We start from the raw sequence: 13688 nt of genomic DNA, 5'->3' as shown, positions 1-13688 counted from the left end.
ACATGCACACCCATAGCGAGTGACGTAGGACGTAAAGTCCCGCCCAGGTCGAAGTGGCGTCGATTTAGAGAGTCCCATGTTGCCCTGCGCCACTGAGCAGTTTGCATAGGAATGAATCGGCGGCCATTTTCGGTCTGTGGTCCATCCTTTAATATGTCCATGGAATAGTGAAGTGGAGGAAGGAGTTGAAATGAGACTTCATTAACAGATTCATGTACAGCTCAGATTTATATGGAGATACGCTTCTTAAACAACTTGCATACAGCATAAGCAAGTAACAGAAACAGTCTGGGAAGATTATTTTTTCATTATTTAAATCTACATCCTGGTTACACGTCGCGCGATAGCGCATATCATTTCATGCAAGCGAGTGTTTACTTCCTGGTTACAGGTCGCGCGATAGCACATATCATCTCATGCGATCTTAAAGAGAACTTGACGTGAACAGTTTAGGAATGCATATTCCGGGAAAACATTAGAACTCTGAAATGCTGACTAAATATAAAGCATGTTTTTATCTGTAACATTAAACCTACACTGACAATAAGTAATAACTTAAAAATGAAACATAAAAGCAGACCACTACTTACTTGCCGTTGCCTGGCTGGGGGAGAAAGGTCCGTCGGAGCAGCGATGGCTTCTTGACATCGGGTAGGTGCACGCAGGCTATACTAATGTCTTATTTTTGCCCTGGCGCTCGGCATAGGCAACCTATGTGTTGGGGGTGCCCTTAATTAATTAATCAATACATTAATTAATTAATTAATTAATTATTTATTTAATTAATTAAGATACCGTAGCACGCAGGAGTCAGGACGGTGCTCCCCCCCGGGCTAAAGCCCCGGATGTTTTCAATTGCTAACGACGCGCCTGCCTATAGGCCTCTGGCACTAGCTCGTAGGCTCGAAGCACTGCTGTCTTGATAGCCTCATAAGACAAGCTGTCTTCTAGAGAGAGAGAGGATACAATATCCTTTCCCAGTCAACTTACATTGGAGCAAAATAGCCCAGACCTCTGTAGGCCATTCCAGAGAGGTAGCAACTCGCTCAAAAGCCCTGAAATAGGAGTCTACCTCCGCCTCACGAAACTGAGGTACTGAGCTACATTCATGCTCACCTCAAAACCTCTCACAGGCATGGGAGAAGGTTGAACAGGACTCACAGCTTTAGCAGCGGCCTCTAGTTCTAGTTGCTTTATTTTAACCTCATTCACCATCCGGCGGTTGGAGATCTCAGCCTCCATTTCCAGCTCCATTCTCCGAACAGCCAACCGATGACTGTATTCAGCATCTCTCTCCTTCAGGCTTCTCGTGTGCCTCGAACTGCAACCGTGCTAGACGTAGCCTAAGGCGAGCATCCTCACTTCTACCAGGGGAGAGTGGAGTAAATTTGGGCACTGTACGAGGAGGCTTAAACTCTATCTCGGAGGCCTCTACTATAACTGACACACCCCCTATAACCTCTTCAACCTCAACTTGGTCTTTCCCTGGGTAAGAATGAGGGGAAGAGGATGAAACAACAGATGCACCGTCACCTGTAATGAACACATTCTTGTCCACTAACATACGCACAACAGCTTCTTTCAGCTCAGCCTTCACCATGCTTTTGGAAAAACCCACACCAAAATGTGCCGCAATGGCAAACAGATCCTCTTTCCTTCAATGGTCAAGACGCTCAACCGAAGGATCGCCAAGAAACTCCTCAATAGCAAAAACAGCCATATTTACAGAGGTAAAGAAATGACACAACCAACCTAACTAAATTAACACAACTAGCCGCCTATTTGACGTGCACACTGCACACCAACACTCATAAGTCTGTTGCTTAAATGGATCAAAGATCCCGGACAAGCCCCCATTTATGTTACGCCCCCTGGTGGTGACTCATTTGAAGGGCGCAACATAAGGCAACAGATGTAGGGTGAGGGTGCAGTGGCACAAAACCGCGAAACCAGGTATCACACAATAATATTTATTTACAAAAGAAAACAAGCAACCCAGGGGTCAAGGAGGACTAACAGTGGCACCAAAGGAAACAAAAGGAAATAATAACCATGCATCCTCATCCTCCTCATCGTCATCCGCTTATCCGGGGTCGGGTCGCGGGGGGAGCAGCTCAAGCAGGGGGAGCAGCTCAAGCAGGGGGCCCCAGACTTCCCTTTCCCGGGCCACATTGACCAGCTCTGACGGGGGGATCCCGAGGCGTTCCCAGGCCAGTGTTGAGATATAATCTCTCCACCTAGTCCTGGGTCTTCCCCGAGGCCTCCTCCCCACTGGACGTGCCTGAAACACCTCCCAAGGAAGGCGCCCAGTGGGCATCCTTACCAGATGCCCGAACCACCTCAGCTGACTCCTTTCTAAGTAAAGGAGCAGCGGCTCTAATCCGAGTTCCTCACGGATGGCTGAGCTTCTCACCCTATCCCTGAGGGAGACGCCAGCCACCCTTCTGAGAAAACTCATCTCGGCCGCTTGTACCCGCAATCTCGTCCTTTCGGTCATCACCCAGCCCTCATGACCATAGGTGAGGATAGGAACGAAGATCGACCGGTAGATCGAGAGCTTTGCCTTCCGGCTCAGCTCTCTTTTCGTTACAACGGTGCGGTAAAGCGAACGCAATACCGCCCCCGCTGCTCCAATTCTCCGGCCAATCTCACGCTCCATAGTACCCTCACTCGCGAACAAGACCCCGAGGTACTTGAACTCCTTCACTTGGGCTAAGGACTCATTTCCTACCCGGAGTAAGCAATCCACCGGTTTCCTGCTAAGAGTCATGGCCTCAGATTTAGCGGTGCTGATCCTCATCCCAGCCGCTTCACACTCGGCCGCCAGCCGATCAAGTGAGTGCTGAAGGTCACAGGCCGATGATCCAATGAGGACCACATCATCTGCAAAAAGCAGTGATGAGATCCTCAGAACACCGAACTGCAACCCCTCCCCACCACGACTACGCCTCGATATCCTGTCCATGTATATCACAAACAGGATTGGTGACAAGGCGCAGCCCTGGCGGAGACCAGCACCCACTGAGAACGAAACTGACTGGCTGCCGAGAACACGAACACAGCTCTCGCTTTGGGAGTACAAAGATTGGATGGCCCTGAGGATAGACCCCCTTACCCCATACTCCCGCAGCACCTCCCACAGTTTCTCCCGGGGGACCCGGTCATACGCCTTCTCCAGATCCACAAAACACATGTAGACAGGATGGGCATACTCCCAGGCCCCCTCCAGGATCCTTGCGAGAGTGAAGAGCTGGTCCGTAGTTCCACGTCCGGGGCGAAAACCGCATTGTTCCTCTTCAATCTGAGGTTCGACGATCGGCCGAACCCTCCTTTCCAGCACCTTGGAGTAGACTTTACCAGGGAGGCTGAGAAGTGTGATACCCCGGTAATTGGCACACACTCTCTGGTCCCCCTTTTTGAACAGGGGAACCACCACCCCGGTTTGCCACTCCTTTGGCACTGTACCCGACTCCCACGCGATGTTGAATAGGCGTGTCAACCATGACAGCCCCTCAACACCCAGAGCCTTTAGCATTTCTGGCTGGATCTCATCAATCCCTGGGGCTTTGCCACTGCGGAGATGTTTGACTACCTCAGTGACCTCCACCAGGGAAATTGACGACGAAACACCATCAACCTCGAGCTCTGCCTCCAACATAGAGGGCGTGTTATTCGGATTCAGGAGTTCCTCAAAGTATCGTTCTGCTCAGACGCTATCGTTCTGCTCATAGAGGAACGACAGTGCGGAAGTAAACGCAACATGGGTCCGAAGAAGGCTCTGACAGCCGAAGAGGGCGAGGACATCAAGAAGTCTCTGGACTTCTTGTCCGAGGAGATTTCAGTTGCAAGCAAGCAGCAGAAATCCATCCTGGACTTGGTGGAGGAAGTGAAGGCTCTCCGGATCCAGAACGCCGAGAAGGACCGGCGTCTGGTGCACCTTGAGAATCGAGTGGCGGAGCTGGAGCAGTACACCAGGGTCAATGACGTGATTGTGACCGGGCTCAATATCAAACCCTGGTCATACGCCCGGGCGGTGACCGTTGACAACGGGGGGGAGCCCGGTGGGCAGGATGTCCGCTCTGTGGAGCAACAGGTGGCTGCCTTCCTACAGTCCAAAGGGATTGACATGGACTGGAACAGCGTGGAGGCATGCCACCCTCTGCCCCGGAGAGATGACAGCGACAAACGAGCCGTGATCATGAGGTTTGTCAACAGAAAACACAAAACCGCACTGTTAAAACAAGGAAGGAAACTGAAAGGAACAAACGTATTTATCAATGAGCATCTGACCAAACGAAACGCAGATATCGCCAGAAAAGCACGCTTCATGAAAAAACAGGGAAAAATTCAACACACATGGACATCTAACTGTAATGTATTCATTAAACTAAACGGAACGCCAGAACAAGCCAAAGTAATGGTCATCAGGAACATCGAGGAAATGGACAACCACGAATGATTATCACAATCCAGACTAAGGTATGATGACTCATACACAACACACCACCATGACACAGTCTGAAAGAACTCATTCATCTACAACTGGAGATAACAGGGATATAATTCAAAGGATTGCTGATCATGAAAAACTGGAACTGAGAACATTTCAATACACTGACCATAATTTACTGGACTTGGAGCACGATATAGACCCGGACAATAACTTCTTCTCTAACATCAACAACAACTGCTGCTACTACACAGCTGAACAGTACAATCAGACCATTAAAATGGACAGCAAATTGTCTATAATTCATTTCAATAGCAGAAGTCTGTATGCAAATTTCAATAACATCAAGGAATATTTAAGTCAATTCAAAAAAACATTTAAAATAATTGCAATATCAGAAACGTGGATCAATGCAGATAAAGGAATGGACTTTGAACTTGAGGGATATGAACTTAACTGTGTAAACAGAAAGAACAAGAGTGGAGGAGGAGTGGCTATGTATGTGGATAATAACTTGAATTATATAGTAGTAGAAAATATGACAACTGTCATTGATAACTTATTAGAATGTATAACAATTGAAATATGTGAAGAAAAAAACAAAAATGTAATAATCAGCTGTATATACAGAGCACCGGGATCTAGTACTGAAGCATTCAAGGACTGGATAGGGGAAATGTTTTCAAAAACTAATCAAAAAGTTGTTTTCATCTGTGGTGACTTCAATATTGATCTGCTCAATCCAAATAAGCATAAAATGACCGATGAATTCATCAACACTATGTACAGCATGAGTTTATATCCAAAAATCACCAGACCTAGTAGAATCACATCCCATTGTGCCACTTTAATTGATAACATATTTACCAATGATATTGAAAATAATACAATGAGCGGACTATTAATTAATGACATCAGTGACCACCTACCAGTGTTTACAGTTTATAACAGCAACTACCAGAGAAATCAGTCAGAGGAAAAACTAAAATACAGACGTGTGAGGACAGAGGAAACTATGAGCTCATTAAAAAATGATTTACTGGCACAAAATTGGGAAAAGGTATATAATGAAAGTGATATTGATAATGCATATGAAACCTTTTTAAGAATATTCACATCATTATATGATAAAAATTGTCCAATAAAACGATACTAAAAATTGTCCAATAAAACAAAAATACAAAGACCGACCATGGTTCACGAAGGGATTACAAAATGCCTGTAAAAAGAAAAATACACTATATAGAGAATTCATAAAACAAAGGACTAAAGAGGCAGAAAAGAAATATAAAAACTATAAAAACAAGTTAACCAAAATTATAAGGGTATGTAGGAAAGAATACTATAGTAAAATATTATATCATAACAAAAGCAATATTAAAGGAATATGGGACATATTAAATAGTATTATTAAAAATAATGCTAATCAACAGAGTTACCCTCAATATTTTATTGATAAAAACATTAAAAAGGACAATATGGACGATGTGGTCAACAGCTTTAATAATTTTTTTGTAAATGTTGGACCAAACCTGGCAAGAAAAATTCCAGATCCATTGTTACCTGAGGATTGGAATGATAACCTTATAGTGAGAAATCCCAGTTCAATGTTCCTCACAGCAGTGGAAGAAAAAGAAATCATAGATATGGTAAATAAATGTAAACACAAAACATCTACTGATTCAAATGAAATTGATATGAAAGTTGTAAAAAAGGTCATTGAGGGGATTTCTGAACCACTTGCATACATCTGTAACTTATCATTCCAAACCGGAAAATTTCCTAACAACATGAAAATAGCTAAAGTTGTGCCGCTGTATAAAACTGGGGATAGACACAACTTCACAAATTACAGGCCAGTTTCTTTACTTCCACAATTCTCCAAAATTCTAGAAAAACTATTCAATAACAGATTAGACAAATTCATAAACAAACATAAATTACTTTCTGACAGTCAATACGGATTTAGAGCAAACAGCTCTACATCACTGGCATTAACAGAATCAATTGAGGAGATCACAAACGCTATAGATCACAAACTGCATTCAGTTGGAATATTCATAGATCTCAAAAAAGCTTTTGATACAATTAATCATAACATATTAATCAATAAACTTGAACGATACGGGATCAGGGGGTTAGTATTGCACTGGGTGAGAAGTTATTTAAGTAACAGAAAACAATTTGTGAAGTTGGGGGAACATTCATCTTCGTGCTTGGACATTGCTTGTGGTGTCCCACAGGGGTCAGTATTAGGTCCAAAACTATTTATACTTTACATAAATGACATATGCAAAGTTTCAGAAACATTAAAATTAGTATTATTTGCAGATGACACTAGTATTTTTTGTTCTGGGGGGGATTTACATGAACTACTGGGGAGGATCAACACTGAAATGTGCAAACTGAAAATGTGGTTTGACAGAAACAAATTATCGTTAAACTTAAGTAAAACAAAATTCATGTTATTTGGCAATTACAATAAGAATACACAAGTACAGTTACAAATAGATGGGGTGGACGTTGAAAGGGTTTATGAAATCAAGTTTCTTGGGGTAACAATTGATGATAAAATAAACTGGAAGTCTCATATAAAACATGTACAAAGCAAACTGTCAAGAAGCATTTCAGTTCTGAGCAAAGCTAAACAAATTCTGGACCACAAATCACTCCACATTCTCTACTGTTCACTGATTTCACCATATCTACAATACTGTGCAGAGGTTTGGGGCAATACTTATAAATGTACAATACAATCTCTATCCATACTACAGAAACGAGCCATAAGAATAATTCATAATACTGGGTATAGAGACCACACAAATTCACTATTCTTAAAATCAAAAACATTAAAATTCACTGATCTGGTTCATTTCCAAACAGCACAAATCATGTACAAAGCAAAAAACAATCTACTTCCTAGCAACATTCAAAAATTGTTTTTTTACAGAGTTGGGGGTTATAATCTGAGGGGGGAGTTCAATTTAAAACATCAGCGGGCACGAACAACATTAAAAAGTTTTTGTCTTTCAGTTAGTGGAGTGAGGTTGTGGAACAGACTGGGTGTGGGACTCAAGCAATGTCCAAGCATGATCCAGTTTAAAAAGCGGTTCAAACATATGGTTTTCACAAGATACAGGGAGGAAGAAGGGCTTTAACAACGGGTGTTTTCATGAATTATAAATGACTTATGTATTTGTTTATTTTATCTATTTATTTTCTATTTTTTTTCTATTTTCTTTGTTTGTAAATATGTATTATTAGATATGTATATTTGAGGAGTTAGATTATTACTTGAGTAGTGGAGAAGGGGTAGGTTTAAATAAGCATATGCTTCATCCTACTCCTTTTCGGACATGTTGGGTTCACATTATTACTTTTTATACTGACTATTGTTATTGTTGTTTTCACTATTCTCATTGGATTTGTTTTTTGTTTTTTTATTTTTATTTTTTTTCAGTTCACTTTGTTGTGTTACCCGCACATGTTCGAAATAAACTATCTAAACTAAACTAAACTAAAGTGTTCCTTCCAACGTCCGACGACCTCCTCAGTTGAGGTCAACAGAGTCCCATCCTTACTGTACACAGCTTGGATGGTTCCCCGTTTCCCCCTCCTGAGGTGCCGGATAGTCTTCCAGAAATACTTTGGTGCCGACCGAAAGTCCTTCTCCATGGCCTCTCCGAACTTCTCCCACACCCGCTGCTTAGCCTCCGACACGGCAGCCGCTGCAGCCCTTCGAGCCTGTCGGTACCCTGCAACCGAGTCAGGAGTCCTCCAGGATATCATATCCCGGAAGGCTTCCTTCTTCAGTCGGACGGCTTCCCTGACCACCGGTGTCCACCACGGTGTCCGAGGGTTACCGCCCCTTGAGGAGCCTAAGACCCTGAGGCCACAGCTAGCCACCGCAGCTTCAGCAATGGAGGCTTTGAACACCGCCCACTCCGGCTCAATGCCCCCAACCTCCACAGGAATGCCAGAAAAGCTCCGCCGGAGGTGTGAGTTGAAGATACCTAGGACGGGGGCCTCCTCCAGACGTTCCCAGTTCACCCGCACTACTCGTTTGGGCTTACCAGGTCTATCCGGAAATTTCCCCCATTCCCTGATCCAACTCACAACCAGATGGTGGTCGGTTGACAGTTCCGCCCCTCTCTTTACCCGAGTGTCCAGAACATGCGGCCTCAGATCAGATGACACGATCACGAAATAGATCATCGATCTTCGGCCTAGGGTACTCTGGTACCAGGTACACTTATGAGCACCCTTATGTTCGAACATGGTGTTTGTTATGGATAATCCATGACTAGCACAGAAGTCCAATAACAAACGACCGCTCGGGTTTAGATCAGGGAGGCCGTTCCTCCCCACCACGCCTCTCCAGGTGTCTCCATCGTTGCCCACGTGGGCGTTGAAGTCTCCCAGCAGAACTACGGAGTCCCCTACTGGAGCCCCATACAGGACTCCATTCAGGGTCTCCAAGAAGGCCGAGTACTCTGAGCTGCTGTTTGGTGCATACGCACTAACAACAGTCAGAGTTTTCCCCCCTACAACCCTTAGGCGCAGGGAGGCCACCCTCTCGTCTACCGGGGTAAACTCCAACACCGCGGCGCTCAGCCGGGGATTTATGAGTATCCCCACACCCGCCCGGCGCCTCACGCCCTCGGCAACTCCGGAGAAGAATAGAGTCCAACCCTTATCCAGGAGTACGGTACCAGAGCTGAGACTGTGCGTGGAGGTAAGCCCCACCAGATCTAACTGATAGCGCTCCACCTCCCTCACAAGCTCCGGTTCCTTTCCCCACAGCGAGGTGACGTTCCACGTCCCCAGAGCCAGCTTCTGCCGCCCGGGTCTGGTCCGTCGAGACCCCTGACCTTCGCTGCCACCCAAGTGGCTGCGCACCCGACCCCAACGGGTCTTCCCACAGGTGGTGGGCCCATGGGATGAAGAGAGGGGGGGTGCCACGTAGTTTGTTCGGGCTGTGCCCGACCGGGCTCCGTGGCAAACCCGGCCACCAGGCGCTCGCCATCGAGCCCTCCGTCTGGGCCTGGCTCCAGACGGGGGCCCCGGGCTTCCTCCGGGCCGGGTCACATCTCCTCTTTTTTCGTTATTCATTGGAGTTTTTTGAACCATTCTTAGTCTGGCCCCTCAGTGTAATGCATTGCGTTCAAATATGGAACTGTTACGTATTTTAAGAACATAAGCTGCCTCCACATAGCCTCTAGGAAGCAGATTCAAACACACAAGCTGTATTACCCTCACATAACCACTAGCAAGGGCGTGTGTGTTTTTAGAAGTGGTGGGGACAATAACCATGCCCCCGGAGCACGCGCGCTTCAAGGCGTTATGGCCGCACCCAACGTGGGAGGGAGACACGCAGAGAGAGAGAGAAGCCACATTCCACCCTTATCTGTTGTCTTGCACCAAACAGCACCCCGTACTGAGGAGGGAGAGAGAGCGTGTTCTCCTGAAGGAGGGAGAGAGTCACAGGGAGACACGCAGTGGATTATGGCTAATTTGTTTTAGTTTTGTTTTTTGTCTTCCTAGGACAACAGTTATCATTCATGATGATGAACATCGAAGTTCATGAGGAGGTTATAAGGACAATAACGTTGATACTTTAATAGGACAACAGTGATGATAATCTAATCCAATTGGACTAAAGAAGGTGTTAATATTAACTAAGTGATTATTATTATTTTCACACAGGAAAGAATAATTGAATAAATATGGATATGATAAAGATGAGAATAATAATAAAAAATAAATAAAACGTAATCTTGATAAACTGTACAAGTAGGACTACACCTATTAAAATATGGGGTATATCTCTTTGGTCAACGATGACAGGTGGATTGACACCACATCTGCTGGGAAGGGGTCCTACATGCTATGTTGTCAATTTGGATTCGGAAGTAGTGGGTTTACCTTTCAAATGCCACTTCTGCTGCTGCAACACTTAAATCATTTTAACTCTGATAAATTACCTTTTGTTTTATAGTTCCCCTGATGTGTATCCATTACGCACACACTTGGCTGCATAGGGCAGATGGGGCTGAAGACTCTGTCTCCATCCCTCCACTTTGCGATCTATACCACTATATGGGTGGGGGTTGATTGTATTCCAGGTACGGCATCCTGCAGCGAGCCAGTATGGAAGGCTGGTTAGCCAACGACGGGTAAGATCCCAACTTGACACCCGGGACGACCTAAGGCAGGCACAGTCACGATTACTTGGCAGAGTCGCTGTGGGCACTGGCTCACTTGATCATGAAGTCACGAGCTGCAACAATCATACGAAGTGCCGGGTGGGGTGTAGGGTGGAGGAGGAACAGGAGTCATATATGTCAGCTCTGGCAGCAGAGGTGGTCTTGGAACGGGGCATGTCACGTTATATTTTATTTTATTTTACCTTTGTGGTATAGAAGCCCACTAACGCATGTACGTTTTTCGGTTTAGTGCATGACTTTGGAACAGCGTGGTTTCAGGCGGCTGATGGTAAACCCACCCATATTGGGCTTTTGTTTTGGACATACTGGTTTCGATTTCCCTTCCCAAAAGATTGGTTTTAATTTGCTGATGGTTAAGGTTAGATGTTTCGACGTTGGTTGCACCAAAGGCGTTCTTAGATTTGCTTATCATTTAACGCGCATGGTTTTGACCATTGCGCAAGGGGGGAGGTATTGAGGAGAATTAAAAAGAAATTAGAAAACAAGGTTTACTTCACCATACTTGCAACAGAGCTGCAAACTTGTCGCTTTTCGGCGACAATCGCCGTTTTCTTGGTCAATTTGGTCATTCACGTGAATCGTGTAGAACCGGAGAGTTTTGTTTAGGGGGGGGGGGGGGGGTCCAGAATTGCGAAAAATTATTGGATCATTCTTATAATTGACATTTCTCTGGGCCAATCGGAATCTCAGCACTTGCTTCAGAATCTTTCTTAAAGCACACAGCGCCAACTGAGCTCGCCATTGGATGAGACGGTCGCCTGGCTACCGCGCATGCGCATCCGCATCCGCCTAACATGCGGCCAAACAACGCAAGAGAGCTTGCGAAACACTCGTCCAGTGGGGTGTTCCACGAACGGAGGTTTAACAAACACTGAGTTAAAGCTGAACTCTAGGTGGATTTACCCTGTGCTGACTAACCCAGAGTTTTCGGTTCCAGAGCAGCGGTTATGAATTAGTTCGGGGTTGGTTAACACAGGGTTGTGCGCATCCACGCCAAACCTAAAAAGACGTGATGTATGGATCATGGAAACCCTGATCGAAATGGCGAAACGGGCCGCTTATTTCAATGAAATGGAACTTCAGGTTCTCCTGGAGAGCTATGACGAGGAGAAGGACATTATCACAAGAAAAGGGAACGCTAAAGCCTCTGCAACCCGGAGAACCAAAGCCTGGCAGCGGATCGCTGACCGCGTAAATGCGTTAGTTACACGTCAAAAGCATGATCCTTAATATTTTAGCCATGAATATATAAATATCCCAGTTAAGCATTCTTAAAGATCCTACCACATAACCCCTTTCTTCTAAAAAAATATGTAATCTGATGGCTTCCAAGCGGTCAGCGAATCAAGTATAAAAATGATACAAACTGGTAAGCTTTTCCCACCATCGTATTGGTATAAATTTAAATAAGTCATTTTTTTAAGCCAATCGTGAAAAGGCCGACAGTCGGCAGACTGGATCTGGCCCTCAAATTGTCTTGACCCCGGTGGAGGAGCTGTTAATAAACATAAATTCATGGCGCCCTGTCATGGAGGGGGTACCTGGAGGTACCTACCTCCTCAGAAGCCGTGTTTACATGGACACATCTGATCCGCATAGAAATCTATGCGGATCAGATGTGCCATGTAAACGCGGCTAGTCAGGGGCCATACCCCACTGGTTGAATGTAGGTTTTTGTGTTTCCTTGTATTTTAGATTTTTTTTGCCTCCGAACTAACACATGCAAACCATGTGCTTGCCACAGCGCATACTATTCCAAATGTTTCTTTTTTTGGTAACTGGGTAGAAAACCTAAAAGTGACAATTCATCAACTTCACAGATGAAGATGGATTAGTGCGTGTAACGATCAAACATTCTCCAGTGGATGCAAGTCCGTTGGGACTATTTTATACTTTGTGTTGTAAGTGCCTCTCGGCATATACTCAGACAATTTTGCTCTTTGTATGATAGGAGACCGATACAAATCTTGGATGGGTCATCTGAAGGGAATGAGATGTGCTCAGCATCTCCAACATTATAGCCTAGATAAAACTACCATTTGCAAAAAACGGAGGGCTACGCAAATAGTCTGGAGTGAACTGAGGCCAGGTCCTCGATTGGTAGTGTTGGCTATGTAAGGCTATTTAAATATATTAAAGATTTGCGCGAGAATCTATAGGCCTATCTCTCCACTCCAGCAAAAAGTCATTTGATATGCCAAGATGTCGAGCCGTGGTCTTATCAATCGCTCCCGGTGGATTGCACGTATAATTTGCGCTCCGATATCAGCAGTTCTCTCATCAAAAGGGCATGCCATTGTGAACACATGAAATCTGCGGTGAACGCGGGTTTAAATGCCCAAAACCGGGTAAAAAAATCCCCCCGTGACACTGTCACCTTTTTTCCTCTGAGGAGTTTGCAGGTCTGATTGCAAACAATGATTGACATCCAGCTAAATAAGTGTGAAATATTTTGAAAAAAACTGTGTTTAACAGATGGGTAGAAGCAGTCCCATCAAAAAATCTAAGTGTGGATACTGTAATCAAACTTTTGACTCAATTGAATTGTGAAGATACATTACCACTAGCACTAATGAGTTATCACATGCAAGCTAACAGAATGACTCATCTAACCAGTCATGAAATGCTTACGGGTCGACCCATGTCTTCACTTAACATTCGAGGGTCCCAAAAGGGACTTCCATTTAATTAGAGCAATTAGAAATAGAATTAAGAAAATATGTTTGCTATACAAAACGAACTGCTATACATGACTTTATATTCCCACAAGGGAAACACAAAGTTCCAGGGCCGGAGGAGGAGTCCGATGCAGACACGCCCGGAGCCGACCAACTACCCAAGGATGATGCAATCAAATTTCGGCAGGGTTTGAATCAGTCCTGTTTAGGTGATCAGTAGTATATAATAGACACTCCCTGGGTATGTTTATGAAAATAGCAACTTCCGGTTGGGGGGAGGGGGGGTGGTGGGGGTGTTTATGACTTGTCATAATATATAGACCCCTTTGTGTT

This window comes from Gadus morhua, chromosome 13, assembly GCF_902167405.1.
Source record: "Gadus morhua chromosome 13, gadMor3.0, whole genome shotgun sequence".
NCBI lineage: Eukaryota > Metazoa > Chordata > Actinopteri > Gadiformes > Gadidae > Gadus > Gadus morhua.
This window is presented reverse-complemented; position numbering follows the sequence as displayed.